General features: G+C 46.1%; 1 protein-coding gene, 42 non-coding genes and 24 pseudogenes across 43 annotated transcripts in view; 66 read left to right on the top strand and 1 right to left on the bottom strand.

The window, feature by feature from the left end:
- LOC140292446 (NACHT, LRR and PYD domains-containing protein 3-like) overlaps positions 1-25,885 on the bottom strand; it is a 405,682-nt gene that overhangs the window by 337,539 nt on the left and 42,258 nt on the right. The window lies entirely within an intron of this gene.
- On the top strand, positions 154-272 carry LOC140317325 (5S ribosomal RNA). The gene has a single exon (XR_011917653.1). It is a non-coding gene; the product is annotated as a 5S ribosomal RNA (ribosomal RNA).
- Positions 542-660, top strand: LOC140304712 (5S ribosomal RNA). The gene has a single exon (XR_011915286.1). It is a non-coding gene; the product is annotated as a 5S ribosomal RNA (ribosomal RNA).
- Positions 930-1,048, top strand: LOC140292027 (5S ribosomal RNA; annotated as a pseudogene).
- On the top strand, positions 1,318-1,436 carry LOC140271668 (5S ribosomal RNA; annotated as a pseudogene).
- On the top strand, positions 1,706-1,824 carry LOC140315955 (5S ribosomal RNA; annotated as a pseudogene).
- On the top strand, positions 2,094-2,212 carry LOC140300307 (5S ribosomal RNA; annotated as a pseudogene).
- On the top strand, positions 2,482-2,600 carry LOC140290975 (5S ribosomal RNA; annotated as a pseudogene).
- Positions 2,870-2,988, top strand: LOC140294296 (5S ribosomal RNA). The gene has a single exon (XR_011912768.1). It is a non-coding gene; the product is annotated as a 5S ribosomal RNA (ribosomal RNA).
- On the top strand, positions 3,260-3,378 carry LOC140282340 (5S ribosomal RNA). Its single transcript, XR_011909840.1, has one exon. It is a non-coding gene; the product is annotated as a 5S ribosomal RNA (ribosomal RNA).
- LOC140297333 (5S ribosomal RNA) lies at positions 3,648-3,766 on the top strand. Its single transcript, XR_011913076.1, has one exon. It is a non-coding gene; the product is annotated as a 5S ribosomal RNA (ribosomal RNA).
- Positions 4,036-4,154, top strand: LOC140291881 (5S ribosomal RNA). Its single transcript, XR_011912495.1, has one exon. It is a non-coding gene; the product is annotated as a 5S ribosomal RNA (ribosomal RNA).
- On the top strand, positions 4,424-4,542 carry LOC140296375 (5S ribosomal RNA). The gene has a single exon (XR_011912958.1). It is a non-coding gene; the product is annotated as a 5S ribosomal RNA (ribosomal RNA).
- Positions 4,812-4,930, top strand: LOC140300288 (5S ribosomal RNA; annotated as a pseudogene).
- LOC140299494 (5S ribosomal RNA) lies at positions 5,199-5,317 on the top strand (annotated as a pseudogene).
- Positions 5,586-5,704, top strand: LOC140296707 (5S ribosomal RNA). Its single transcript, XR_011912989.1, has one exon. It is a non-coding gene; the product is annotated as a 5S ribosomal RNA (ribosomal RNA).
- LOC140298762 (5S ribosomal RNA) lies at positions 5,974-6,092 on the top strand. The gene has a single exon (XR_011914379.1). It is a non-coding gene; the product is annotated as a 5S ribosomal RNA (ribosomal RNA).
- On the top strand, positions 6,362-6,480 carry LOC140297643 (5S ribosomal RNA). The gene has a single exon (XR_011913360.1). It is a non-coding gene; the product is annotated as a 5S ribosomal RNA (ribosomal RNA).
- On the top strand, positions 6,750-6,868 carry LOC140282261 (5S ribosomal RNA). Its single transcript, XR_011909837.1, has one exon. It is a non-coding gene; the product is annotated as a 5S ribosomal RNA (ribosomal RNA).
- LOC140300411 (5S ribosomal RNA) lies at positions 7,137-7,255 on the top strand (annotated as a pseudogene).
- Positions 7,525-7,643, top strand: LOC140314359 (5S ribosomal RNA; annotated as a pseudogene).
- On the top strand, positions 7,913-8,031 carry LOC140299194 (5S ribosomal RNA; annotated as a pseudogene).
- Positions 8,301-8,419, top strand: LOC140297332 (5S ribosomal RNA). Its single transcript, XR_011913075.1, has one exon. It is a non-coding gene; the product is annotated as a 5S ribosomal RNA (ribosomal RNA).
- Positions 8,689-8,807, top strand: LOC140291869 (5S ribosomal RNA). The gene has a single exon (XR_011912494.1). It is a non-coding gene; the product is annotated as a 5S ribosomal RNA (ribosomal RNA).
- LOC140292861 (5S ribosomal RNA) lies at positions 9,077-9,195 on the top strand. Its single transcript, XR_011912615.1, has one exon. It is a non-coding gene; the product is annotated as a 5S ribosomal RNA (ribosomal RNA).
- Positions 9,465-9,583, top strand: LOC140302796 (5S ribosomal RNA; annotated as a pseudogene).
- On the top strand, positions 9,853-9,971 carry LOC140300287 (5S ribosomal RNA; annotated as a pseudogene).
- On the top strand, positions 10,241-10,359 carry LOC140279772 (5S ribosomal RNA; annotated as a pseudogene).
- Positions 10,629-10,747, top strand: LOC140296695 (5S ribosomal RNA). The gene has a single exon (XR_011912988.1). It is a non-coding gene; the product is annotated as a 5S ribosomal RNA (ribosomal RNA).
- Positions 11,017-11,135, top strand: LOC140298761 (5S ribosomal RNA). Its single transcript, XR_011914378.1, has one exon. It is a non-coding gene; the product is annotated as a 5S ribosomal RNA (ribosomal RNA).
- On the top strand, positions 11,405-11,523 carry LOC140295499 (5S ribosomal RNA). Its single transcript, XR_011912875.1, has one exon. It is a non-coding gene; the product is annotated as a 5S ribosomal RNA (ribosomal RNA).
- Positions 11,793-11,911, top strand: LOC140299956 (5S ribosomal RNA; annotated as a pseudogene).
- On the top strand, positions 12,181-12,299 carry LOC140285657 (5S ribosomal RNA; annotated as a pseudogene).
- On the top strand, positions 12,569-12,687 carry LOC140280534 (5S ribosomal RNA; annotated as a pseudogene).
- On the top strand, positions 12,958-13,076 carry LOC140297330 (5S ribosomal RNA). The gene has a single exon (XR_011913073.1). It is a non-coding gene; the product is annotated as a 5S ribosomal RNA (ribosomal RNA).
- On the top strand, positions 13,346-13,464 carry LOC140297631 (5S ribosomal RNA). The gene has a single exon (XR_011913349.1). It is a non-coding gene; the product is annotated as a 5S ribosomal RNA (ribosomal RNA).
- Positions 13,734-13,852, top strand: LOC140296257 (5S ribosomal RNA). Its single transcript, XR_011912947.1, has one exon. It is a non-coding gene; the product is annotated as a 5S ribosomal RNA (ribosomal RNA).
- On the top strand, positions 14,122-14,240 carry LOC140314996 (5S ribosomal RNA). Its single transcript, XR_011917260.1, has one exon. It is a non-coding gene; the product is annotated as a 5S ribosomal RNA (ribosomal RNA).
- On the top strand, positions 14,510-14,628 carry LOC140297619 (5S ribosomal RNA). Its single transcript, XR_011913338.1, has one exon. It is a non-coding gene; the product is annotated as a 5S ribosomal RNA (ribosomal RNA).
- On the top strand, positions 14,897-15,015 carry LOC140301902 (5S ribosomal RNA). The gene has a single exon (XR_011914936.1). It is a non-coding gene; the product is annotated as a 5S ribosomal RNA (ribosomal RNA).
- LOC140298425 (5S ribosomal RNA) lies at positions 15,285-15,403 on the top strand. Its single transcript, XR_011914073.1, has one exon. It is a non-coding gene; the product is annotated as a 5S ribosomal RNA (ribosomal RNA).
- Positions 15,673-15,791, top strand: LOC140295488 (5S ribosomal RNA). Its single transcript, XR_011912874.1, has one exon. It is a non-coding gene; the product is annotated as a 5S ribosomal RNA (ribosomal RNA).
- LOC140299955 (5S ribosomal RNA) lies at positions 16,061-16,179 on the top strand (annotated as a pseudogene).
- Positions 16,449-16,567, top strand: LOC140285646 (5S ribosomal RNA; annotated as a pseudogene).
- LOC140280523 (5S ribosomal RNA) lies at positions 16,837-16,955 on the top strand (annotated as a pseudogene).
- On the top strand, positions 17,226-17,344 carry LOC140297328 (5S ribosomal RNA). The gene has a single exon (XR_011913072.1). It is a non-coding gene; the product is annotated as a 5S ribosomal RNA (ribosomal RNA).
- LOC140297607 (5S ribosomal RNA) lies at positions 17,614-17,732 on the top strand. The gene has a single exon (XR_011913327.1). It is a non-coding gene; the product is annotated as a 5S ribosomal RNA (ribosomal RNA).
- LOC140291858 (5S ribosomal RNA) lies at positions 18,002-18,120 on the top strand. The gene has a single exon (XR_011912493.1). It is a non-coding gene; the product is annotated as a 5S ribosomal RNA (ribosomal RNA).
- LOC140314875 (5S ribosomal RNA) lies at positions 18,390-18,508 on the top strand. The gene has a single exon (XR_011917209.1). It is a non-coding gene; the product is annotated as a 5S ribosomal RNA (ribosomal RNA).
- On the top strand, positions 18,778-18,896 carry LOC140297593 (5S ribosomal RNA). The gene has a single exon (XR_011913316.1). It is a non-coding gene; the product is annotated as a 5S ribosomal RNA (ribosomal RNA).
- On the top strand, positions 19,165-19,283 carry LOC140284986 (5S ribosomal RNA; annotated as a pseudogene).
- LOC140267019 (5S ribosomal RNA) lies at positions 19,553-19,671 on the top strand. The gene has a single exon (XR_011907184.1). It is a non-coding gene; the product is annotated as a 5S ribosomal RNA (ribosomal RNA).
- Positions 19,941-20,059, top strand: LOC140269810 (5S ribosomal RNA). Its single transcript, XR_011907667.1, has one exon. It is a non-coding gene; the product is annotated as a 5S ribosomal RNA (ribosomal RNA).
- On the top strand, positions 20,329-20,447 carry LOC140294001 (5S ribosomal RNA). The gene has a single exon (XR_011912733.1). It is a non-coding gene; the product is annotated as a 5S ribosomal RNA (ribosomal RNA).
- On the top strand, positions 20,716-20,834 carry LOC140269746 (5S ribosomal RNA). The gene has a single exon (XR_011907665.1). It is a non-coding gene; the product is annotated as a 5S ribosomal RNA (ribosomal RNA).
- Positions 21,104-21,222, top strand: LOC140289538 (5S ribosomal RNA). Its single transcript, XR_011912265.1, has one exon. It is a non-coding gene; the product is annotated as a 5S ribosomal RNA (ribosomal RNA).
- LOC140294367 (5S ribosomal RNA) lies at positions 21,492-21,610 on the top strand (annotated as a pseudogene).
- Positions 21,880-21,998, top strand: LOC140299831 (5S ribosomal RNA). Its single transcript, XR_011914772.1, has one exon. It is a non-coding gene; the product is annotated as a 5S ribosomal RNA (ribosomal RNA).
- On the top strand, positions 22,268-22,386 carry LOC140288927 (5S ribosomal RNA; annotated as a pseudogene).
- Positions 22,656-22,774, top strand: LOC140285168 (5S ribosomal RNA). The gene has a single exon (XR_011910312.1). It is a non-coding gene; the product is annotated as a 5S ribosomal RNA (ribosomal RNA).
- On the top strand, positions 23,044-23,162 carry LOC140298915 (5S ribosomal RNA). The gene has a single exon (XR_011914511.1). It is a non-coding gene; the product is annotated as a 5S ribosomal RNA (ribosomal RNA).
- On the top strand, positions 23,432-23,550 carry LOC140297327 (5S ribosomal RNA). The gene has a single exon (XR_011913071.1). It is a non-coding gene; the product is annotated as a 5S ribosomal RNA (ribosomal RNA).
- Positions 23,820-23,938, top strand: LOC140300243 (5S ribosomal RNA; annotated as a pseudogene).
- Positions 24,205-24,323, top strand: LOC140293655 (5S ribosomal RNA). The gene has a single exon (XR_011912695.1). It is a non-coding gene; the product is annotated as a 5S ribosomal RNA (ribosomal RNA).
- Positions 24,596-24,714, top strand: LOC140299855 (5S ribosomal RNA). Its single transcript, XR_011914774.1, has one exon. It is a non-coding gene; the product is annotated as a 5S ribosomal RNA (ribosomal RNA).
- LOC140291970 (5S ribosomal RNA) lies at positions 24,984-25,102 on the top strand. Its single transcript, XR_011912503.1, has one exon. It is a non-coding gene; the product is annotated as a 5S ribosomal RNA (ribosomal RNA).
- On the top strand, positions 25,372-25,490 carry LOC140299223 (5S ribosomal RNA; annotated as a pseudogene).

Raw genomic sequence — 25,885 nt, 5'->3', positions numbered from 1 at the left:
TCTGAGAGTCTCAGTTTCAACTGCAGGTAATAATCACATCAGGGAAGAAGATGTGCCCGATACAAGTTAGCCTTTCTCGGCAATTATCTGGTTACATAGAGTAACCGTATGATTCCAGTACCTATATAATGCACATTTGTCACAAGCATTGTTACTTACAGCCACACCACCCTGAATATGCCCGACCTCGTCTGATCTCGGAAGCCAAGCAGGGTTGGGCCTGGTTAGTACTTGGATGGGAGACCGCTTGGGAATACCAGGTGCTGTAAGCTTTTTCTCTTCTCTCTACCACCTGCATGTCTTTTGTTGCAACGTCTGATCACCCTGTGACACATGAGGACGTTGGTCATCTTCAGCTGCTGCTGCTTAGTTGGCAGACACAAAGTGATCTGAGAGTCTCAGTTTCAACTGCAGGTAATAATCACATCAGGGAAGAAGATGTGCCCACTACGCATCAGCCTTTCTCTGAAATTATCTGGTTACGTAGAGGAACCGTATGATTCCAGTACCTATATAATGCACATTTGTCACAGACATTGTTTCTTACGGCCACACCACCCTGAACATGCCCGACCTCGTCTGATCTCGGAAGCCAAGCAGGGTTGGGCCTGGTTAGTACTTGGATGGGAGACCGCTTGGGAATACCAGGTGCTGTAAGCTTTTTCTCTTCTCTCTACCACATGCATGTCTTTTGTTGCAACGTCTGATCACCCTGTGACACATGAGGACGTTGGTCATTTTCAGCTGCTGCTGCTTTGTTGGCAGAAACGAAGTGATCTGAGAGTCTCAGTTTCAACTACAGATAATAATCACATCAGGGATGAAGATGTGCCCACTAAATATCAGCCTTTCTCGGCAATTATCTAGTTACACAGAAGAATTGTATGATTCCAGTACCTATATAATGCACATTGTTCACCAATGTTGTTGCTTACGGCCACACCACCCTGAATATGCCCGACCTCGTCTGATCTCGGAAGCCAAGCAGGTTTAGCCCTGGTTAGTACTTGGATGGGAGACTGCTTGGGAATACGAGGTGCTGTAAGCTTTTTCTCTTCTCTCTACCACCTGCATGTCTTTTGTTGCAACGTCTGATCACCCTGTGACACATGAGGAAGTTGGTCATCTTCAGCTGCTGCTGCTTTGTTGGCAGACACGAAGTGATCTGAGAGTCTCAGTTTCCGCTGGAGAGAATAATCACGACAGGGAAGAAGATGTGCCCAATACGCATCAGCCTTTCTCGGCAATTATCTGGTTACATAGAGGAACTGTATGATTCCAGTATCTATATAATGCACATTTGTCTAAGACATTGTTGCTTACGGCCACAACACCCTGAACATGCCCAACCTCGTCTGATCTCGGAAGCCAAGCAGGTTTGGGCCTGGTTAGTACTTGGATGGGAGACCGCTTGGGAATACCAGGTGCTGTAAGCTTTTTCTCTTCTCTCTACCACCTGCATGTCTTTTGTTGCAACGTCTGATCACCCTGTGACACATGAGGCAGTTGGTCATCTTCAGCTGCTACTGCTTTGTTGGCAGACACGAAGTGATCTGAGAGTCTCAGTTTCCACTGGAGGTAATAATCACATCTGGGATGAAGATGTGCCCACTACATATCAGCCGTTCTTGGCAATTATCTGGTTACATAGAGGAACTGTATGATTCCAGTGCCTATATAATGCACATTTGTCACAGACATTGTTGCTTACGACCACACCACCCTGAACATGCCCGACCTCGTCTGATCTCGGAAGCCAAGCAGGGTTGGGCCTGGTTATTACTTGGATGGGAGACTTCTTGGGAATACCAGCTGTTGTAAGCTTTTTCTCTTCTCTCTACCACCTACATGTCTTTTGTTGCAACGTCTGATCACCCTGTGACACATGAGGAAGTTGGTCATCTTCAGCTGCTGCTGCTTTGTTGGCAGACAAGAAGTGATCTGAGAGTCTCAGTTTCAACTACAGGTAATAATCACATCAGGGATGAAGATGTGCCCACTACATATCAGCCTTTCTCGGCAATTATCTGGTTACATAGAGTAACCGTATGATTCCAGTACCTATATAATGCACATTTGTGACAGACATTGCTGCTTACAGCCACACCACCCTGAATATGCCCGACCTCGTCTGATCTCGTTAGCCAAGCAGGGTTGGGCCTAGTTAGTACTTGGATGGGAGACCGCTTGGGAATACCAGGTGCTGTAAGCTTTTTCTCTTCTCTCTACCACATGCATGTCTTTTGTTGCAACGTCTGATCACCCTGTGACACATGAGGAAGTTGGTCATCTTCAGCTGCTGCTGCTTTGTTGGCAGACACTAAGTGATCTGAGATTCTCTTTTTCAACTACAGATAATAATCACATCAGGGATGAAGTTGTGCCCACTACAAGTTAGCCTTTCTCTGCAATTATCTGGTTACATAGAGGAACTGTATGATTCCAGTACCGATATAATGCACATTTGTCACAGATGTTTTTGCTTACGGCCACACTACCCTGAACATGCCCAACCTCGTCTGATCTCGGAAGCCAAGAAGGTTTGGGCCTGGTTAGTACTTGGATGGGAGACTACTTGGGAATACCAGGTGCTGTAAGCTTTTTTTCTTCTCTCTACCATCTACATGTCTTTTGTTGCAACGTCTGATCACCGTGTGAAACATGAGGAAGTTGGTCATCTTCAGCTGCTGCTGCTTTGTTGGCAGACACGAAGTGATCTGAGAGTCTCAGTTTCCGCTGGAGAGAATAATCACGACAGGGAAGAAGATGTGCCCAATACGCATCAGCCTTTCTCGGCAATTATCTGGTTACATAGAGGAATTCTATGATTCCAGTACCTATATAATGCACATTGTTCACAGATATCGTTGCTTACGGCCACACCACCCTGAACATGCCCAACCTCGTCTGATCTTGGAAGCCAAGCAGGGTTGGGCCTGGTTAGTACTTGGATGGGAGACTACTTGGGAATACCAGGTGCTGTAAGCTTTTTTTCTTCTCTCTACCATCTACATGTCTTTTGTTGCAACGTCTGATCACCCTGTGACACATGAGGAAGTTGGTCATCTTCAGCTGCTGCTGCTGCTTTGTTGGCAGACAAAAGTGATCTGAGAGTCTCAGTTTCAACTACAGGTAGTAATCACATCAAGGATGAAGATGTGCCCAATACGCATCAGCCTTTCTCGGCAATTATCTGGTTACATAGAGGAATTCTATGATTCCAGTACCTATATAATGCACATTTGTGACAGACATTGTCGCTTACGGCCAAACCACCCTGAACATGCCCGACCTCGTCTGATCTCGGAAGCCAAGCAGGGTTGGGCCTGGTTAGTACTTGGGTGGGAGACTACTTGGGAATACCAGGTGCTGTAAGCTTTTTCTCTTCTCTCTACCACCTGCATGTCTTTTGTTGCAACGTCTGATCACCCTGTGACACATGAGGAAGTTGGTCATCTTCAGCTGCTGCTGCTTTTTTGGCAGACACGAAGTGATCTGAGAGTCTCAGTTTCAACTGCAGGTAATAATCACATCAGGGATTAAGATGTGCCCACTACATATCATTCTTTCTCGGCAATTATCTGGTTACATAGAATAACCGTATGATTCCAGTACCTATATAATGCACATTTGTGACAGACATTGTTGCTTACAGCCACACCACCCTGAATTTGCCCGACCTCGTCTGATCTCGGAAGCCAAGCAAGGTTGGGCCTGGTTAGTACTTGGATGGGAGACCGCTTGGGAATACCAGGTGCTGTAAGCTTTTTCTCTTCTCTCTACCACATGCATGTCTTTTGTTGCAACGTCTGATCACCCTGTGACACATGAGGAAGTTGGTCATCTTCAGCTGCTGCTGCTTTGTTGGCAGACACGAAGTGATCTGAGAGTCTCAGTTTCAACTGCAGGTAATAATCACATCAGGGATGAAGAGGTGCCCACTACATATCAGCCTTTCTCTGCAATTATCTGGTTACATAGTGTAACCGTATGATTCCAGTACCTATATAATGCACATTATTCACAGATATTGTTGCTTACGGCCACACCACCCTGAAAATGCCTGACCTCGTCTGATCTCGGAAGCCAAGCAGGGTTGGGCCTGGTTAGTACTTGGATGGGAGACTGCTTGGGAATACCAGGTGCTGTAAGCTTTTTCTCTTCTCTCTACCACATGCATGTCTTTTGTTGCAACGTCTGATCACCCTGTGACACATGAGGAAGTTGGTCATCTTCAGCTGCTGCTGCTTTGTTGGCAGACACAAAGTGATCTGAAAGTCTCAGTTTCAACTACAGGTAGTAATCACATCAAGGATGAAGATGTGCCCACTACAAGTTAGCCTTTCTCGGCAATTATCTGGTTACATAGTGTAACCGTATGATTCCAGTACCTATATAAGGCACATTGTTCACAGATATTGTTGCTTACGGCCACACCACCCTGAATATGCCCGACCTCGTCTGATCTCGGAAGCCAAGCAGGGTTGGGCCTGGTTAGTACTTGGATGGGAGACTACTTTGGAATACCAGGTGCTGTAAGCTATTTCTCTTCTCTCTACCACCTGCATGTCTTTTGTTGCAACGTCTGATCACCCTGTGACACATGAGGAAGTTGGTCATTTTCAGCTGCTGCTGCTTTGTTGGCAGACACAAAGTGATCTGAGATTCTCAGTTTCAACTACAGATAATAATCACATCAAGGATGAAGATTTGCCAGCTGCAAGTTAGCCTTTCTCGGCAATTATCTGGTTACATAGTGTAACCGTATGATTCCAGTACCTATATAATGCACATTGTTCACAGATATTGTTGCTTACGGCCACACCACCCTGAATATGCCCAACCTCGTCTGATCTCGGAAGCCAAGCAGGGTTGGGCCTGGTTAGTACTTGGATGGGAGACTACTTGGGAATACCAGGTGCTGTTAGCTTTTTCTCTTCTCTCTACCACCTACATGTCTTTTGTTGCAACGTCTGATCACCCTGTGAAACATGAGGAAGTTGGTCATCTTCAGCTGCTGCTGCTTTGTTGGCAGACAAAAGTGATCTGAGAGTCTCAGTTTCAACTGCAGGTAATAATCACATCAGGGATGAAGATGTGCCCACTACATATCAGCCTTTCTCGGCAATTATCTGGTTACATAGAGTAACCGTATGATTCCAGTACCTATATAATGCACATTTGTGACAGACATTGCTGCTTACAGCCACACCACCCTGAATATGCCCGACCTCATCTGATCTCGTTAGCCAAGCAGGGTTGGGCCTAGTTAGTACTTGGATGGGAGACCGCTTGGGAATACCAGGTGCTGTAAGCTTTTTCTCTTCTCTCTACCACATGCATGTCTTTTGTTGCAACGTCTGATCACCCTGTGACACATGAGGAAGTTGGTCATCTTCAGCTGCTGCTGCTTTGTTGGCAGACAAAAGTGATCTGAGAGTCTCAGTTTCAACTACAGGTAGTAATCACATCAGGGATGAAGATATGCCCACTACATATCAGCCTTTCTTGGCAATTATCTGGTTACATAGAGGAACCGTATGATTCCAGTACCTATATAATGCAAATTGTTCACAGATATTGTTGCTTACGGCCACACCACCCTGAATATACCCGACCTCGTCTGATCTCGGAAGCCAAGCAGGGTTGGGCCTGGTTAGTACTTGGATGGGAGACTGCTTGGGAATACCAAGTGCTGTAAGCTTTTTCTCTTCTCTCTACCACCTGCATGTCTTTTGTTGCAACGTCTGATCACCCTGTGACACATGAGGAAGTTGGTCATCTTCAGCTGCTGCTGCTTTGTTGGCAGACACGAAGTGATCTGAGAGTCTCAGTTTCAACTGCAGATAATAATCACGACAGGGAAGAAGATATGCCCACTACATATCAGCCTTTCTCTGCAATTATCTGGTTACATAGAGGAACTCTATGATTCCAGTACCTATATAATGCACATTTGTGACAGACATTGTCGCTTAAGGCCAAACCACCCTGAACATGCCCGACCTCGTCTGATCTCGGAAGCCAAGCAGGGTTGGGCCTGGTTAGTACTTGGATGGGAGACTACTTGGGAATACCAGGTGCTGTAAGCTTTTTCTCTTCTCTCTAGCACCTGCATGTCTTTTGTTGCAACGTCTGATCACCCTGTGACACATGAGGAAGTTGGTCATCTTCAGCTTCTGCTGGATTGTTGGCAGACACGAAGTGATCGGAGAGTCTCAGTTTCAACTGCAGGTAATATTCACATCAGGGATTAAGATGTGCCCACTACATATCAGCCTTTCTCTGCAATTATCTGGTTACATAGAGGAACCGTATGATTCCAGTACCGATATAATGCACATTTGTCACAGACATTGTTGCTTACGGCCACACCACCCTGAACATGCCCGACCTCGTCTGATCTCGGAAGCCAAGCAGGGTTGGGCCTGGTTAGTACTTGGATGGGAGACCGCTTGGGAATACCAGGTGCTGTAAGCTTCTTCTCTTCTCTCTACCACGTGCATGTCTTTTGTTGCAACGTCTGATCACCCTGTGACACATGAGGAAGTTGGTCATCTTCAGCTGCTGCTGCTTTGTTGGCAGACACGAAGTGATCTGAGAGTCTCAGTTTCAACTACAGGTAGTAATCACATCAAGGATGAAGATATGCCCACTACATATCAGCCTTTCTTGGCAATTATCTGGTTACATAGAGGAACTCTATGATTCCAGTACCTATATAATGCACATTTGTGACAGACATTGTCGCTTACGGCCAAACCACCCTGAACATGCCCGACCTCGTCTGATCTCGGAAGCCAAGCAGGGTTGGGCCTGGTTAGTACTTGGGTGGGAGACTACTTGGGAATACCAGGTGCTGTAAGCTTTTTCTCTTCTCTCTACCACCTGCATGTCTTTTGTTGCAACGTCTGATCACCCTGTGACACATGAGGAAGTTGGTCATCTTCAGCTGCTGCTGCTTTGTTGGCAGACAAAAGTGATCTGAGAGTCTCAGTTTCAACTACAGGTAGTATTCACATCAAGGATGAAGATATGCCCACTACATATCAGCCTTTCTTGGCAATTATCTGGTTACATAGAGGAACCGTATGATTCCAGTACCTATATAATGCACATTGTTCACAGATATTGTTGCTTACGGCCACAACACCCTGAACATGCCCAACCTCGTCTGATCTCGGAAGCCAAGCAGGGTTGGGCCTGGTTAGTACTTGGATGGGAGACCGCTTGGGAATACCAGGTGCTGTAAGCTTTTTCTCTTCTCTCTACCACGTGCATGTCTTTTGTTGCAACGTCTGATCACCCTGTGACACATGAGGAAGTTGGTCATCTTCAGCTGCTGCTGCTTTGTTGGCAGACACGAAGTGATCTGAGATTCTAAGTTTCAACTGCAGATAATAATCACGTCAGGGAAGAAGATGTGCCCACTACAAGTTAGCCTTTCTCGGCAATTATCTGGTTACATAGAGGAACTGTATGATTCCAGTACCGATATAATGCACATTTGTCACAGACATTGTTGCTTACAGCCACACCACCCTGAATTTGCCCGACCTCGTCTGATCTCGGAAGCCAAGCAGGGCTGGGCCTGTTTAGTACTTGGATGGGAGACTGCTTGGGAATACCACGTGCTGTAAGCTTTTTCTCTTCTCTCTACCACCTGCATGTCTTTTGTTGCAACGTCTGATCACCCTGTGACACATGAGGAAGTTGGTCATCTTCAGCTGCTGCTGCTTTGTTGGCAGACACGAAGTGATCTGAGAGTCTCAGTTTCAACTACAGATAATAATCACATCAGGGATGAAGATGTGCCCACTACATATCAGCCTTTCTCGGCAATTATCTGATTACATAGAGGAACTGTATGATTCCAGTACCGATATAATGCACATTTGTCACAGACATTGTTGCTTACAGCCACACCACCCTGAATTTGCCCGACCTCGTCTGATCTCGGAAGCCAAGCAAGGTTGGGCCTGGTTAGTACTTGGGTGGGAGACTACTTGGGAATACCAGGTGCTGTAAGCTTTTTCTCTTCTCTCTACCACCTACATGTCTTTTGTTGCAACGTATGATCACCCTGTGACACATGAGGAAGTTGGTCATCTTCAGCTGCTGCTGCTTTGTTGGCAGACACGAAGTGATCTGAGAGTCTCAGTTTCAACTGCAGGTAATAATCACATCAGGGATTAAGATGTGCCCACTACATATCATTCTTTCTCGGCAATTATCTGGTTACATAGAATAACCGTATGATTCCAGTACCTATATAATGCACATTTGTGACAGACATTGTTGCTTACAGCCACACCACCCTGAATTTGCCCGACCTCGTCTGATCTCGGAAGCCAAGCAAGGTTGGGCCTGGTTAGTACTTGGATGGGAGACCGCTTGGGAATACCAGGTGCTGTAAGCTTTTTCTCTTCTCTCTACCACATGCATGTCTTTTGTTGCAACGTCTGATCACCCTGTGACACATGAGGAAGTTGGTCATCTTCAGCTGCTGCTGCTTTGTTGGCAGACACGAAGTGATCTGAGTGTCTCAGTTTCAACTGCAGGTAATAATCACATCAGGGATGAAGAGGTGCCCACTACATATCAGCCTTTCTCTGCAATTATCTGGTTACATAGTGTAACCGTATGATTCCAGTACCTATATAATGCACATTGTTCACAGATATTGTTGCTTACGGCCACACCACCCTGAAAATGCCTGACCTCGTCTGATCTCGGAAGCCAAGCAGGGTTGGGCCTGGTTAGTACTTGGATGGGAGACTGCTTGGGAATACCAGGTGCTGTAAGCTTTTTCTCTTCTCTCTACCACATGCATGTCTTTTGTTGCAACGTCTGATCACCCTGTGACACATGAGGAAGTTGGTCATCTTCAGCTGCTGCTGCTTTGTTGGCAGACACAAAGTGATCTGAAAGTCTCAGTTTCAACTACAGGTACTAATCACATCAAGGATGAAGATGTGCCCACTACAAGTTAGCCTTTCTCTGCAATTATCTGGTTACATAGTGTAACCGTATGATTCCAGTACCTATATAATGCACATTGTTCACAGATATTGTTGCTTACGGCCAAACCACCCTGAAAATGCCTGACCTCGTCTGATCTCGGAAGCAAAGCAGGGTTGGGCCTGGTTAGTACTTGGATGGGAGACTGCTTGGGAATACCAGGTGCTGTAAGCTTTTTCTCTTCTCTCTACCACATGCATGTCTTTTGTTGCAACGTCTGATCACCCTGTGACACATGAGGAAGTTGGTCATCTTCAGCTGCTGCTGCTTTGTTGGCAGACACAAAGTGATCTGAGATTCTCAGTTTCAACTACAGATAATAATCACATCAAGGATGAAGATTTGCCAGCTGCAAGTTAGCCTTTCTCGGCAATTATCTGGTTACATAGTGTAACCGTATGATTCCAGTACCTATATAATGCACATTTGTTACAGACATTGTTGCTTACGGCCAAACCACCCTGAATATACCAGACCTCGTCTGATCTTGGAAGCCAAGCAGGGTTGGGCCTAGTTAGTACTTGGATGGGAGACCGCTTGTGAATACCAGGTGCTGTAAGCTATTTCTCTTCTCTCTACCACCTGCATGTCTTTTGTTGCAACGTCTGATCACCCTGTGACACATGAGGAAGTTGGTCATCTTCAGCTGCTGCTGCTTTGTTGGCAGACACAAAGTGATCTGGGATTCTCAGTTTCAACTACAGATAATAATCACATCAAGGATGAAGATTTGCCAGCTGCAAGTTAGCCTTTCTCGGCAATTATCTGGTTACATAGTGTAACCGTATGATTCCAGTACCTATATAATGCACATTGTTCACAGATATTGTTGCTTACGGCCACACCACCCTGAATATGCCCAACCTCGTCTGATCTCGGAAGCCAAGCAGGGTTGGGCCTGGTTAGTACTTGGATGGGAGACTACTTGGGAATACCAGGTGCTGTTAGCTTTTTCTCTTCTCTCTACCACCTACATGTCTTTTGTTGCAACGTCTGATCACCCTGTGAAACATGAGGAAGTTGGTCATCTTCAGCTGCTGCTGCTTTGTTGGCAGACACAAAGTGATCTGAGAGTCTCAGTTTCAACTGCAGGTAATAATCACATCAGGGATGAAGATGTGCCCACTACATATCAGCCTTTCTCTGCAATTATCTGGTTACATAGAGTAACCGTATGATTCCAGTACCTATATAATGCACATTTGTGACAGACATTGCTGCTTACAGCCACACCACCCTGAATATGCCCGACCTCGTCTGATCTCGTTAGCCAAGCAGGGTTGGGCCTAGTTAGTACTTGGATGGGAGACTACTTGGGAATACCAGGTGCTGTTAGCTTTTTCTCTTCTCTCTACCACCTACATGTCTTTTGTTGCAACGTCTGATCACCCTGTGAAACATGAGGAAGTTGGTCATCTTCAGCTGCTGCTGCTTTGTTGGCAGACACAAAGTGATCTGAGAGTCTCAGTTTCAACTACAGGTAGTAATCACATCAAGGATGAAGATATGCCCACTACATATCAGCCTTTCTTGGCAATTATCTGGTTACATAGAGGAACCGTATGATTCCAGTACCTATATAATGCACATTGTTCACAGATATTGTTGCTTACGGCCACACCACCCTGAATATACCCGACCTCGTCTGATCTCGGAAGCCAAGCAGGGTTGGGCCTGGTTAGTACTTGGATGGGAGACTGCTTGGGAATACCAAGTGCTGTAAGCTTTTTCTCTTCTCTCTACCACCTGCATGTCTTTTGTTGCAACGTCTGATCACCCTGTGACACATGAGGAAGTTGGTCATCTTCAGCTGCTGCTGCTTTGTTGGCAGACACGAAGTGATCTGAGAGTCTCAGTTTCAACTGCAGATAATAATCACGACAGGGAAGAAGATGTGCCCACTACATATCAGCCTTTCTCTGCAATTATCTGGTTACATAGAGGAACTCTATGATTCCAGTACCTATATAATGCACATTTGTGACAGACATTGTCGCTTAAGGCCAAACCACCCTGAACATGCCCGACCTCGTCTGATCTCGGAAGCCAAGCAGGGTTGGGCCTGGTTAGTACTTGGATGGGAGACTACTTGGGAATACCAGGTGCTGTAAGCTTTTTCTCTTCTCTCTAGCACCTGCATGTCTTTTGTTGCAACGTCTGATCACCCTGTGACACATGAGGAAGTTGGTCATCTTCAGCTGCTGCTGCTTTGTCGGCAGACACGAAGTGATCTGAGAGTCTCAGTTTCCGCTGGAGAGAATAATCACGACAGGGAAGAAGATGTGCCTAATACGCATCAGCCTTTCTCAGCAATTATATGGTTACATAGAGGAACTGTATGATTCCAGTACCTATATAATGCACATTTGTGACAGACATTGTTGCTTACGGCCACACCACCCTGAATTTGCCCGACCTCGTCTGATCTCGGAAGCCAAGCAAGGTTGGGCCTGGTTAGTACTTGGATGGGAGACCGCTTGGGAATACCAGGTGCTGTAAGCTTTTTCTCTTCTCTCTACCACATGCATGTCTTTTGTTGCAACGTCTGATCACCCTGTGACACATGAGGAAGTTGGTCATCTTCAGCTGCTGCTGCTTTGTTGGCAGACACGAAGTGATCTGAGAGTCTCAGTTTCAACTGCAGGTAATAATCACATCAGGGATGAAGATGTGCCCACTACATATCAGCCTTTCTCTGCAATTATCTGGTTACATAGTGTAACCGTATGATTCCAGTACCTATATAATGCACATTGTTCACAGATATTGTTGCTTACGGCCACACCACCCTGAAAATGCCTGACCTCGTCTGATCTCGGAAGCCAAGCAGGGTTGGGCCTGGTTAGTACTTGGATGGGAGACTGCTTGGGAATACAAGGTGCTGTAAGCTTTTTCTCTTCTCTCTACCACATGCATGTCTTTTGTTGCAACGTCTGATCACCCTGTGACACATGAGGAAGTTGGTCATCTTCAGCTGCTGCTGCTTTGTTGGCAGACACGAAGTGATCTGAGATTCTCAGTTTCAACTGCAGATAATAATCACGACAGGGAAGAAGATGTGCCCACTACAAGTTAGCCTTTCTCTGCAATTATCTGGTTACATAGAGGAACTGTATGATTCCAGTACCTATATAATGCACATTTGTGACAGACATTTATGCTTACGGCCACACCACCCTGAACATGCCCGACGTCATCAGATCTAGGAAGCCAAGCAGGGTTGGGCCTGGTTAGTAGTTGGATGGGATACCGCTTGGGAATACCAGGTGCTGTAAGCTTTTTCTCTTCTCTCTACCACCTGCATGTCTTTTGTTGCAACGTCTGATCACCCTGTGACACATGAGGAAGTTGGTCATCTTCAGCTGCTGCTGCTTTGTTGGCAGACACGAAGTGATCTGAGAGTCTCAGTTTCAACTGCAGGTAATAATCACATCAGGGATTAAGATGTGCCCACTACATATCATTCTTTCTCGGCAATTATCTGGTTACATAGAATAACCGTATGATTCCAGTACCTATATAATGCACATTTGTGACAGACATTGTTGCTTACAGCCACACCACCCTGAATTTGCCCGACCTCGTCTGATCTCGGAAGCCAAGCAAGGTTGAGCCTGGTTAGTACTTGGATGGGAGACCTCTTGGGAATACCAGGTGCTGTAAAATTTTTTCTCTTCTCTCTACCACATGCATGTCTTTTGTTGCAACGTCTGATCACCCTGTGACACATGAGGAAGTTGGTCATCTTCAGCTGCTGCTGCTTTGTCGGCAGACACGAAGTGATCTGAGAGTCTCAGTTTCCGCTGGAGAGAATAATCACGACAGGGAAGAAGATGTGCCTAATACGCATCAGCCTTTCTCAGCAATTATATGGTTACATAGAGGAACTGTATGATTCCAGTACCTATATAATGCACATTTGTGACAGACATTGTTGCTTACAGCCACACCACCCTGAATTTGCCCGACCTCGTCTGATCTCGGAAGCCAAGCAAGGTTGGGCCTGGTTAGTACTTGGATGGGAGACCGCTTGGGAATACCAGGTGCTGTAAGCTTTTTCTCTTCTCTCTACCACATGCATGTCTTTTGTTGCAACGTCTGATCACCCTGTGACACATGAGGAAGTTGGTCATCTTCAGCTGCTGCTGCTTTGTTGGCAGACACGAAGTGATCTGAGATTCTCAGTTTCAACTGCGGATAATAATCACGACAGGGAAGAAGATGTGCCCACTACAAGTTAGCCTTTCTCGGCAATCATCTGGTTACATAGAGGAACTGTATGATTCCAGTACCGATATAATGCACATTTGTCACAGACATTGTTGCTTACGGCCACACCACCCTGAACATGCCCGACCTCGTCTGATCTCGGAAGCCAAGCAGGGTTGGGCCTGGTTAGTACTTGGATGGGAGACCGCTTGGGAATACCAGGTGCTGTAAGCTTTTTCTCTTCTCTCTACCACCTGCATGTCTTTTGTTGCAACGTCTGATCACCCTGTGACACATGAGGAAGTTGGTCATCTTCAGCTGCTGCTGCTTTGTTGGCAGACACGAAGTGATCTGAGAGTCTCAGTTTCAACTGCAGGTAATAATCACATCAGGGAAAAAGATGTGCCCACTGCAAGTTAGCTTTTCTCGGCAATTATCTGGTTACATAGAGGAACTGTATGATTCCAGTACCTATATAATGCACATTGTTCACAGATATTGTTGCTTACGGCCACACCACCCTGAAAATGCCTGACCTCGTCTGATCTCGGAAGCCAAGCAGGGTTGGGCCTGGTTAGTACTCGGATGGGAGACTGCTTGGGAATACCAGGTGCTGTAAGCTTTTTCTCTTCTCTCTACCACATGCATGTCTTTTGTTGCAACGTCTGATCACCCTGTGACACATGAGGAAGTTGGTCATCTTCAGCTGCTGCTGCTTTGTTGGCAGACACGAAGTGATCTGAGAGTCTCAGTTTCAACTGCAGGTAATAATCACATCAGGGATGAAGATGTGCCCACTACATATCAGCCTTTCTCGGCAATTATCTGGTTACATAGTGTAACCGTATGATTCCAGTACCTATATAATGCACATTTGTGACAGACATTGTTGCTTACAGCCACACCACCCTGAATATGCCCGACCTCGTCTGATCTCGGAAGCCAAGCAGGGTTGGGCCTGGTTAGTACTTGCATGGGAGACCGCTTGGGAATACCAGGTGCTGTAAGCTTTTTCTCTTCTCTCTACCACCTGCATGTCTTTTGTTGCAACGTCTGATCACCCTGTGACACATGAGGAAGTTGGTCATCTTCAGCTGCTGCTGCTTTGTTGGCAGACACGAAGTGATCTGAGAGTCTCAGTTTCAACTCCAGGTAATAATCACTTCAGGGATGAAGATGTGCCCACTACAAGTTAGCCTTTCTCGGCAATAATCTGGTTACATAGAGGAACTGTATGATTCCAGTACCGATATAATGCACATTTGTCACAGACATTGTTGCTTACGGCCACACCACCCTGAACATGCCCGACCTCGTCTGATCTCGGAAGCCAAGCAGGGTTGGGCCTGGTTAGTACTTGGATGGGAGACCGCTTGGGAATACCAGGTGCTGTAAGCTTTTTCTCTTCTCTCTACCACCTGCATGTCTTTTGTTGCAACGTCTGATCACCCTGTGACACATGAGGAAGTTGGTCATCTTCAGCTGCTGCTGCTTTGTTGGCAGACAAAAGTGATCTGAGAGTCTCAGTTTCAACTACAGGTAGTAATCACATCAAGGATGAAGATATGCCCACTACATATCAGCCTTTCTTGGCAATTATCTGGTTACATAGAGGAACTGTATGATTCCAGTACCTATATAATGCACATTTGTCACAGACATTGTCGCTTACGGCCAAACCACCCTGAACATGCCCGACCTCATCTGATCTCGGAAGCCAAGCAGGGTTGGGCCTGGTTAGTACTTGGGTGGGAGACTACTTGGGAATACCAGGTGCTGTAAGCTTTTTCTCTTCTCTCTACCACCTACATGTCTTTTGTTGCAACGTCTGATCACCCTGTGACACATGAGGAAGTTGGTCATCTTCAGCTGCTGCTGCTTTGTTGGCAGACACGAAGTGATCTGAGAGTCTCAGTTTCAACTGCAGGTAATAATCACATCAGGGATTAAGATGTGCCCACTACATATCATTCTTTCTCGGCAATTATCTGGTTACATAGAATAACCGTATGATTCCAGTACCTATATAATGCACATTTGTGACAGACATTGTTGCTTACAGCCACACCACCCTGAATTTGCCCGACCTCGTCTGATCTCGGAAGCCAAGCAAGGTTGGGCCTGGTTAGTACTTGGATGGGATACCGCTTGGGAATACCAGGTGCTGTAAGCTTTTTCTCTTCTCTCTACCACATGCATGTCTTTTGTTGCAACGTCTGATCACCCTGTGACACATGAGGAAGTTGGTCATCTTCAGCTGCTGCTGCTTTGTCGGCAGACACGAAGTGATCTGAGAGTCTCAGTTTCCGCTGGAGAGAATAATCACGACAGGGAAGAAGATGTGCCTAATACGCATCAGCCTTTCTCAGCAATTATATGGTTACATAGAGGAACTGTATGATTCCAGTACCTATATAATGCACATTTGTGACAGACATTGTTGCTTACGGCCACACCACCCTGAATTTGCCCGACCTCGTCTGATCTCGGAAGCCAAGCAAGGTTGGGCCTGGTTAGTACTTGGATGGGAGACCGCTTGGGAATACCAGGTGCTGTAAGCTTTTTCTCTTCTCTCTACCACATGCATGTCTTTTGTTGCAACGTCTGATCACCCTGTGACACATGAGGAAGTTGGTCATCTTCAGCTGCTGCTGCTTTGTTGGCAGACACGAAGTGATCTGAGAGTCTCAGTTTCAACTGCAGGTAATAATCACATCAGGGATGAAGATGTGCCCACTACATATCAGCCTTTCTCTGCAATTATCTGGTTACATAGTGTAACCGTATGATTCCAGTACCTATATAATGCACATTGTTCACAGATATTGTTGCTTACGGCCACACCACCCTGAAAATGCCTGACCTCGTCTGATCTCGGAAGCCAAGCAGGGTTGGGCCTGGTTAGTACTTGGATGGGAGACTGCTTGGGAATACAAGGTGCTGTAAGCTTTTTCTCTTCTCTCTACCACATGCATGTCTTTTGTTGCAACGTCTGATCACCCTGTGACACATGAGGAAGTTGGTCATCTTCAGCTGCTGCTGCTTTGTTGGCAGACACGAAGTGATCTGAGATTCTCAGTTTCAACTGCAGATAATAATCACGACAGGGAAGAAGATGTGCCCACTACAAGTTAGCCTTTCTCTGCAATTATCTGGTTACATAGAGGAACTGTATGATTCCAGTACCTATATAATGCACATTTGTGACAGACATTTATGCTTACGGCCACACCACCCTGAACATGCCCGACGTCATCAGATCTAGGAAGCCAAGCAGGGTTGGGCCTGGTTAGTAGTTGGATGGGATACCGCTTGGGAATACCAGGTGCTGTAAGCTTTTTCTCTTCTCTCTACCACCTGCATGTCTTTTGTTGCAACGTCTGATCACCCTGTGACACATGAGGAAGTTGGTCATCTTCAGCTGCTGCTGCTTTGTTGGCAGACACGAAGTGATCTGAGAGTCTCAGTTTCAACTGCAGGTAATAATCACATCAGGGATTAAGATGTGCCCACTACATATCATTCTTTCTCGGCAATTATCTGGTTACATAGAATAACCGTATGATTCCAGTACCTATATAATGCACATTTGTGACAGACATTGTTGCTTACAGCCACACCACCCTGAATTTGCCCGACCTCGTCTGATCTCGGAAGCCAAGCAAGGTTGAGCCTGGTTAGTACTTGGATGGGAGACCTCTTGGGAATACCAGGTGCTGTAAAATTTTTTCTCTTCTCTCTACCACATGCATGTCTTTTGTTGCAACGTCTGATCACCCTGTGACACATGAGGAAGTTGGTCATCTTCAGCTGCTGCTGCTTTGTCGGCAGACACGAAGTGATCTGAGAGTCTCAGTTTCCGCTGGAGAGAATAATCACGACAGGGAAGAAGATGTGCCTAATACGCATCAGCCTTTCTCAGCAATTATATGGTTACATAGAGGAACTGTATGATTCCAGTACCTATATAATGCACATTTGTGACAGACATTGTTGCTTACAGCCACACCACCCTGAATTTGCCCGACCTCGTCTGATCTCGGAAGCCAAGCAAGGTTGGGCCTGGTTAGTACTTGGATGGGAGACCGCTTGGGAATACCAGGTGCTGTAAGCTTTTTCTCTTCTCTCTACCACATGCATGTCTTTTGTTGCAACGTCTGATCACCCTGTGACACATGAGGAAGTTGGTCATCTTCAGCTGCTGCTGCTTTGTTGGCAGACACGAAGTGATCTGAGATTCTCAGTTTCAACTGCAGATAATAATCACGACAGGGAAGAAGATGTGCCCACTACAAGTTAGCCTTTCTCGGCAATCATCTGGTTACATAGAGGAACTGTATGATTCCAGTACCGATATAATGCACATTTGTCACAGACATTGTTGCTTACGGCCACACCACCCTGAACATGCCCGACCTCGTCTGATCTCGGAAGCCAAGCAGGGTTGGGCCTGGTTAGTACTTGGATGGGAGACCGCTTGGGAATACCAGGTGCTGTAAGCTTTTTCTCTTCTCTCTACCACCTGCATGTCTTTTGTTGCAACGTCTGATCACCCTGTGACACATGAGGAAGTTGGTCATCTTCAGCTGCTGCTGCTTTGTTGGCAGACACGAAGTGATCTGAGAGTCTCAGTTTCAACTGCAGGTAATAATCACATCAGGGAAAAAGATGTGCCCACTGCAAGTTAGCTTTTCTCGGCAATTATCTGGTTACATAGAGGAACTGTATGATTCCAGTACCTATATAATGCACATTGTTCACAGATATTGTTGCTTACGGCCACACCACCCTGAAAATGCCTGACCTCGTCTGATCTCGGAAGCCAAGCAGGGTTGGGCCTGGTTAGTACTTGGATGGGAGACTGCTTGGGAATACCAGGTGCTGTAAGCTTTTTCTCTTCTCTCTACCACATGCATGTCTTTTGTTGCAACGTCTGATCACCCTGTGACACATGAGGAAGTTGGTCATCTTCAGCTGCTGCTGCTTTGTTGGCAGACACGAAGTGATCTGAGAGTCTCAGTTTCAACTGCAGGTAATAATCACATCAGGGATGAAGATGTGCCCACTACATATCAGCCTTTCTCGGCAATTATCTGGTTACATAGTGTAACCGTATGATTCCAGTACCTATATAATGCACATTTGTGACAGACATTGTTGCTTACAGCCACACCACCCTGAATATGCCCGACCTCGTCTGATCTCGGAAGCCAAGCAGGGTTGGGCCTGGTTAGTACTTGCATGGGAGACCGCTTGGGAATACCAGGTGCTGTAAGCTTTTTCTCTTCTCTCTACCACCTGCATGTCTTTTGTTGCAACGTCTGATCACCCTGTGACACATGAGGAAGTTGGTCATCTTCAGCTGCTGCTGCTTTGTTGGCAGACACGAAGTGATCTGAGAGTCTCAGTTTCAACTCCAGGTAATAATCACTTCAGGGATGAAGATGTGCCCACTACAAGTTAGCCTTTCTCGGCAATAATCTGGTTACATAGAGGAACTGTATGATTCCAGTACCGATATAATGCACATTTGTCACAGACATTGTTGCTTACGGCCACACCACCCTGAACATGCCCGACCTCGTCTGATCTCGGAAGCCAAGCAGGGTTGGGCCTGGTTAGTACTTGGATGGGAGACCGCTTGGGAATACCAGGTGCTGTAAGCTTTTTCTCTTCTCTCTACCACCTGCATGTCTTTTGTTGCAACGTCTGATCACCCTGTGACACATGAGGAAGTTGGTCATCTTCAGCTGCTGCTGCTTTGTTGGCAGACAAAAGTGATCTGAGAGTCTCAGTTTCAACTACAGGTAGTAATCACATCAAGGATGAAGATATGCCCACTACATATCAGCCTTTCTTGGCAATTATCTGGTTACATAGAGGAACTCTATGATTCCAGTACCTATATAATGCACATTTGTGACAGACATTGTCGCTTACGGCCACACCACCCTGAACATGCCCGACGTCATCGGATCTAGGAAGCCAAGCAGGGTTGGGCCTGGTTAGTACTTGGGTGGGAGACTACTTGGGAATACCAGGTGCTGTAAGCTTTTTCTCTTCTCTCTACCACCTACATGTCTTTTGTTGCAACGTCTGATCACCCTGTGACACATGAGGAAGTTGGTCATCTTCAGCTGCTGCTGCTTTGTTGGCAGACACGAAGTGATCTGAGAGTCTCAGTTTCAACTGCAGGTAATAATCACATCAGGGATTAAGATGTGCCCACTACATATCATTCTTTCTCGGCAATTATCTGGTTACGTAGAATAACCGTATGATTCCAGTACCTATATAATGCACATTTGTGACAGACATTGTTGCTTACAGCCACACCACCCTGAATTTGCCCGACCTCGTCTGATCTCGGAAGACAAGCAAGGTTGGGCCTGGTTAGTACTTGGATGGGAGACCGCTTGGGAATACCAGGTGCTGTAAGCTTTTTCTCTTCTCTCTACCACATGCATGTCTTTTGTTGCAACGTCTGATCACCCTGTGACACATGAGGAAGTTGGTCATCTTCAGCTGCTGCTGCTTTGTCGGCAGACACGAAGTGATCTGAGAGTCTCAGTTTCAACTGCAGATAATAATCACGACAGGGAAGAAGATGTGCCCACTACAAGTTAGCCTTTCTCGGCAATCATCTGGTTACATAGAGGAACTGTATGATTCCAGTACCGATATAATGCACATTTGTCACAGACATTGTTGCTTACGGCCACACCACCCTGAACATGCCCGACCTCGTCTGATCTCGGAAGCCAAGCAGGGTTGGGCCTGGTTAGTACTTGGATGGGAGACTGCTTGGGAATACCAGGTGCTGTAAGCTTTTTCTCTTCTCTCTACCACATGCATGTATTTTGTTGCAACGTCTGATCACCCTGTGACACATGAGGAAGTTGGTCATCTTCAGCTGCTGCTGCTTTGTTGGCAGACACAAAGTGATCTGAAAGTCTCAGTTTCAACTACAGGTAGTAATCACATCAAGGATGAAGATGTGCCCACTGCAAGTTAGCCTTTCTCTGCAATTATCTGGTTACATAGTGTAACCGTATGATTCCAGTACCTATATAATGCACATTGTTCACAGATATTGTTGCTTACGGCCACACCACCCTGATAATGCCTGACCTCGTCTGATCTCGGAAGCCAAGCAGGGTTGGGCCTGGTTAGTACTTGGATGGGAGACTACTTGGGAATACCAGGTGCTGTAAGCCGTTTCTCTTCTCTCTACCACCTGCATGTCTTTTGTTGCAACGTCTGATCACCCTGTGACACATGAGGAAGTTGGTCATCTTCAGCTGCTGCTGCTTTGTTGGCAGACACGAAGTGATCTGAGAGTCTCAGTTTCCGCTGGAGAGAATAATCACGACAGGGAAGAAGATGTGCCCAATACGCATCAGCCTTTCTCGGCAATCATCTGGTTACATAGAGGAACTGTATGATTCCAGTACCGATATAATGCACATTGTCACAGACATTGTTGCTTACGGCCACACCACCCTGAACATGCCCGACCTCGTCTGATCTCGGAAGCCAAGCAGGGTTGGGCCTGGTTAGTACTTGGATGGGAGACTGCTTGGGAATACCAGGTGCTGTAAGCTTTTTCTCTTCTCTCTACCACATGCATGTATTTTGTTGCAACGTCTGATCACCCTGTGACACATGAGGAAGTTGGTCATCTTCAGCTGCTGCTGCTTTGTTGGCAGACACAAAGTGATCTGAAAGTCTCAGTTTCAACTACAGGTAGTAATCACATCAAGGATGAAGATGTGCCCACTACAAGTTAGCCTTTCTCTGCAATTATCTGGTTACATAGTGTAACCGTATGATTCCAGTACCTATATAATGCACATTGTTCACAGATATTGTTGCTTACGGCCACACCACCCTGAAAATGCCTGACCTCGTCTGATCTCGGAAGCCAAGCAGGGTTGGGCCTGGTTAGTACTTGGATGGGAGACTGCTTGGGAATACCAGGTGCTGTAAGCCTTTTCTCTTCTCTCTACCACCTGCATGTCTTTTGTTGCAACGTCTGATCACCCTGTGACACATGAGGAAGTTGGTCATCTTCAGCTGCTGCTGCTTTGTTGGCAGACACGAAGTGATCTGAGAGTCTCAGTTTCAACTGCAGGTAATAATCACATCAGGGATGAAGATGTGCCCACTACATATCAGCCTTTCTCTGCAATTATCTGGTTACATAGTGTAACCGTATGATTCCAGTACCTATATAATGCACATTGTTCACAGATATTGTTGCTTACGGCCACACCACCCTGAACATGCCCAACCTCGTCTGATCTCGGAACCCAAGCAGGGTTGGACCTGGTTAGTACTTGGATGGGAGACTGCTTATGAATACCAGGTGCTGGAAGCTTTTTCTCTTCTCTCTACCACCTGCATGTCTTTTGTTGCAACGTCTGATCACCATGTGACACATGAGGAAGTTGGTCATCTTCAGCTGCTGCTGCTATGTTGGCAGACACGAAGTGATCTGAGATTCTCAGTTTCAACTGCAGATAATAATCACATCAGGGATGAAGATGTGCCCACTGCAAGTTAGCCTTTCTCGGCAATAATCTGGTTACATAGAGGAACTGTATGATTCCAGTACCTATATAATGCACATTGTTCACAGATATTGTTGCTTACGGCCACACCACCCTGAAAATGCCTGACCTCGTCTGATCTCGGAAGCCAAGCAGGGTTGGGCCTGGTTAGTACTTGGATGGGAGACCGCTTGGGAATACCAGGTGCTGTAAGCCTTTTCTCTTCTCTCTACCACCTGCATGTATTTTGTTGCAACGTCTGATCACCCTGTGACACATGAGGAAGTTGGTCATCTTCAGCTGCTGCTGCTTTGTTGGCAGACACGAAGTGATCTGAGAGTCTCAGTTTCAACTGCAGGTAATAATCACATCAGGGATGAAGATGTGCCCACTGCAAGTTAGCCTTTCTCGGCAATAATCTGGTTACATAGTGTAACCGTATGATTCCAGTACCTATATAATGCACATTTGTCACAGACATTGTTGCTTACAGCCACACCACCCTGAATATGCCCGACCTCGTCTGATCTCGGAAGCCAAGCAAGGTTGGGCCTGGTTAGTACTTGAATGGGAGACTGCTTATGAATACCAGGTGCTGGAAGCTTTTTCTCTTCTCTCTACCACCTGCATGTCTTTTGTTGCAACGTCTGATCACCATGTGACACATGAGGAAGTTTGTCATCTTCAGCTGCTGCTGCTTTGTTGGCAGACACGAAGTGATCTGAGATTCTCAGTTTCAACTGCAGATAATAATCACATCAGGGATGAAGATGTGCCCACTGCAAGTTAGCCTTTCTCGGCAATAATCTGGTTACATAGAGGAACTGTATGATTCCAGTACCGATATAATGCACATTTGTCACAGACATTGTTGCTTACGGCCACACCACCCTGAACATGCCCGACCTCGTCTGATCTCGGAAGCCAAGCAGGGTTGGGCCTGGTTAGTACTTGGATGGGAGACCGCTTGGGAATACCAGGTGCTGTAAGATTTTTCTCTTCTCTCTACCACCTGCATGTCTTTTGTTGCAACGTCTGATCACCCTGTGACACATGAGGAAGTTGGTCATCTTCAGCTGCTGCTGCTTTGTTGGCAGACACGAAGTGATCTGAGAGTCTCAGGTTCAACTGCAGGTAATAATCACGTCAGGGAAGAAGATGTGCCCACTACAAGTTAGCCTTTCGCGGCAATTATCTGGTTACATAGAGGAACTGTATGATTCCAGTACCGATATAATGCACATTTGTCACAGACATTGTTGCTTACGGCCACACCACCCTGAACATGCCCGACCTCGTCTGATCTTGGAAGCCAAGCAGGGTTGGGCCTGGTTAGTACTTGGATGGGAGACTGCTTGGGAATACCAGGTGCTGTAAGTTTTTTCTCTTCTCTCTACCACCTGCATGTCTTTTGTTGCAACGTCTGATCACCCTGTGACACATGAGGAAGTTGGTCATCTTCAGCTGCTGCTGCTTTGTTGGCAGACACGAAGTGATCTGAGAGTCTCAGTTTCAACTGCAGGTAATAATCACATCAGGGATGAAGATGTGCCCACTACATATCAGCCTTTCTCTGCAATTATCTGGTTACATAGAGTAACCGTATGATTCCAGTACCTATATAATGCACATTTGTGACAGACATTGTTGCTTACAGCCACACCACCCTGAATTTGCCCGACCTCGTCTGATCTCGGAAGCCAAGCAAGGTTGGGCCTGGTTAGTACTTGGATGGGAGACCGCTTGGGAATACCAGGTGCTGTAAGCTTTTTCTCTTCTCTCTACCACATGCATGTCTTTTGTTGCAACGTCTGATCACCCTGTGACACATGAGGAAGTTGGTCATCTTCAGCTGCTGCTGCTTTGTTGGCAGACACGAAGTGATCTGAGAGTCTCAGTTTCAACTGCAGGTAATAATCACATCAGGGATGAAGATGTGCCCACTACATATCAGCCTTTCTCAGCAATTATCTGGTTACATAGAGGAACCGTATGATTCCAGTACCTATATAATGAACATTGTTCACAGATATTGTTGCTTACGGCCACACCACCCTGAATATGCCCAACCTCATCTGATCTCGGAAGCCAAGCAGGGTTGGGCCTGGTTAGTACTTGGATGGGAGACTACTTGGGAATACCAGGTGCAGTAAGCTATTTCCCTTCTCTCTACCACCTGCATGTCTTTTGTTGCAACGTCTGATCACCCTGTGACACATGAGGAAGTTGGTCATCTTCAGCTGCTGCTTTGTTGGCAGACACGAAGTGATCTGAGAGTCTCAGTTTCAACTGCTGATAATAATCACATCAGGGATGAAGATGTGCCCACTACAAGTTAGCCTTTCTTGGCAATAATCTGGTTACATAGAGGAACTTTATGATTCCAGTACCTATATAATGCACATTTGTCACAGACATTGTTGCTTACAGCCACACCACCCTGAATATGCCCGACCTCGTCTGATCTCGGAAGCCAAGCAAGGTTGGGCCTGGTTAGTACTTGAATGGGAGACCTCTTGGGAATACCAGGTGCTGTAAGCTTTTTCTCTTCTCTCTACAAACTGCATGTCTTTTGTTGCAACGTCTGATCAACCTGTGACACATGAGGAAGTTGGTCATCTTCAGCTGCTGCTGCTGCTTTGTTGGCAGACACGAAGTGATCTGAGAGTCTCAGTTTCAACTGCAGGTAATAATCACATCAGGGATAAAGATGTGCCCACTACATATCAGCCTTTCTCGGCAATTATCTGGTTACATAGAGTAACCGTATGATTTCAGTACCTATATAATGCACATTGTTCGCAGATATTGTTGCTTACGGCCACACCACCCTGAATATGCCCGACCTCGTCTGATCTCGGAAGCCAAGCAGGGTTGGGCCTGGTTAGTACTTGAATGGGAGACCTCTTGGGAATACCAGGTGCTGTAAGCTTTTTCTCTTCTCTCTACAAACTGCATGTCTTTTGTTGCAACGTCTGATCACCCTGTGACACATGAGGAAGTTGGTCATCTTCAGCTGCTGCTGCTTTGTTGGCAGACACGAAGTGATCTGAGAGTCTCAGTTTCAACTGCAGGTAATAATCACATCAGGGATAAAGATGTGCCCACTACATATCAGCCTTTCTCGGCAATTATCTGGTTACATAGAGTAACCGGATGATTTCAGTACCTATATAATGCACATTGTTCGCAGATATTGTTGCTTACGGCCACACCACCCTGAATATGCCCGACCTCATCTGATCTCGGAAGCCAAGCAGGGTTGGGCCTGGTTAGTACTTGAATGGGAGACCTCTTGGGAATACCAGGTGCTGTAAGCTTTTTCTCTTCTCTCTACAAACTGCATGTCTTTTGTTGCAACGTCTGATCACCCTGTGACACATGAGGAAGTTGCTCATCTTCAGCTGCTGCTGCTTTGTTGGCAGACACGAAGTGATCTGAGAGTCTCAGTTTCAGCTGGAGAGAATTATCACGTTAGGGAAGAAGATGTGCCCACTACATATCAGCCTTTCTCTGCAATTATCTGGTTACATAGAGGAACTTTATGATTCCAGTAACTATATAATGCACATTTGTCAGTGACATTGTTGCTTACGGCCACACCACCCTGAAAATACCCGACCTCATCTGATCTCGGATGCCAAGAAGGGTTGGGCCTGGTTAGTACTTGGATGGGAGACCGCTTGGGAATACCAGGTGCTTTAAGCTTTTTCTCTTCTCTCTACCACCTGCATGTCTTTTGTTGCAACGTCTGATCACCCTGTGAAGTTAAGCAGGGTCGGGCCTGGTTAGTACTCGGTTGTTCTACTGTACTTCTCTACAAAAACCAAAGAGGAAGCTGCTGTCCCATCAAAATTCAACGTCTTCAAGATCAAAAAAGAAGTCCAGTTGCTCTTATGAATATTCTCCATCATTTCAGTTTATTTCTGACATTCAGCTTTTCATAGCATATGATGACTGTGTTGAAAATATGTGCAACAATGTAAACCACCAAGATATTCTGAATAATAATTGTATTTATTTTCACTGAGGCTTGTGTAAACCACAGACTGTATTTAGTGTAAACTGTGTTTTCATTCCTGAGCTGATCTCATTCACCTGAT

This window comes from Leuresthes tenuis, unplaced genomic scaffold (assembly GCF_036924035.1).
Source record: "Leuresthes tenuis unplaced genomic scaffold, fLeuTen1.0.hap1 SCAF_1, whole genome shotgun sequence".
NCBI classification, from domain to species: Eukaryota; Metazoa; Chordata; class Actinopteri; order Atheriniformes; family Atherinopsidae; genus Leuresthes; species Leuresthes tenuis.
Note: the sequence above shows the minus strand (reverse complement) of the source record. Positions and strands in the feature narration are given on the sequence as shown.